The following is a 1,439-nucleotide window of genomic DNA, read 5'->3' on the forward strand; positions in this document are numbered from 1 at the left end:
TGATTATTAGTATAAAATATAAAATAAATTAAATAATATATATACTTATACATAAATATTTAACGAGTAATTTACTAGTTGTACAGTATAAATAGTATTTTTGAATTTATAAACTATCTAATGATTATATCCCTTAAAGGTGTAGGACATAATACTTTGATGTGCTTCTAAATTCTTTTTAGGTTTACGTGGTTTATATATATAAACAGTACACTGGGTATGATAAACAAGGGATAGTAAAGGAGCCCTAGGATGAATATAAAGTTCTGTTTTTTTATAGGTTTAATTATTCTATTAGTCTTTATAATTTTACAAAATTTTTAATTAAAATTTTGTATTTGTTTTTAATTGAGTCTTTGTACAATTTTTTTTTAATTGGATCCTTACAATTTTTTTTCTTTTATTTAGGTCGTTGCACCAAATTTTTTTTAAATTAGATTCCTATAAAATTAAGCTAATTACTGCTAAAAGAGACCTAATTAAAAAAAATTGGTACAAGGACCAAATTAAAAGAAAAAAAAGTATAAAAATTTAATTAAAAATTTATGAATGATAGAGTTTCTGAGTAAAAGATCATCGATTAGATTGTTATACCAATTTATATAATTAAGGGCACCGCACAACCACAAAGAAACATTCTCTGATCAATCACAAACTCAAACTCCACGTTCGCTTGCTCTTATTCCAAACGAATCTTTACACTTCATAACCATGGACAAATCACTCAAAAATCAAAGAGTAAAATATCATTTTATTTGAAATAAATTTTAAAATTGTCTCTAAGACTGCGTTTGTTTAGAGAGATAGGACACTGAGACAGGAACACTAAGACATACAATTGTGTTTGGCAGAGGAGATATGAACAGAAATAATGTGTTCAGAAATACTGAATTAGTATATTTTGTGTCTATCCTGACAGGAAGGACACAGAGACACTAACAAGGTATACAACTTATTTTTTATTTTTTCTTTTATTATTTTTATTAATTTTTTATAATTATATTTTTTATTATTATATTTTTCATCTCAAATTTTTTGAATGAAAAAAAATGAATAAATTAGATTTTCATAATTTGTTCTAATTTATCACCAAACAGAATACAAGAACACAAAATTTTGTGTCTCTGTTCATCAGTGTTTTATTCTATCATATTCTCAGTATCTTGTCCTATCTTGTTCTCGAAAACAAACGGAGCCTAACATTTCAATTGATACTTTACTCAGAAAAAAACAAAAACAAAAACACACAAACAACATAAAGACAAAAAATTCAGTATACAAACACCTTGTATTAATCTAGAATTTGAAGAAAGATACACTTAAAAAGTGTAATATAAATTATAGATAGTCAAATTTAATAATTGCATTAGTAATTAAGTCCATTACTTGAATTTGTAATTTTGAGGTTATACGAAAATAAATTAATTATCTTTCGAAAG

Source organism: Arachis ipaensis, chromosome B06, assembly GCF_000816755.2.
Source record: "Arachis ipaensis cultivar K30076 chromosome B06, Araip1.1, whole genome shotgun sequence".
Taxonomy (NCBI): Eukaryota; Viridiplantae; Streptophyta; class Magnoliopsida; order Fabales; family Fabaceae; genus Arachis; species Arachis ipaensis.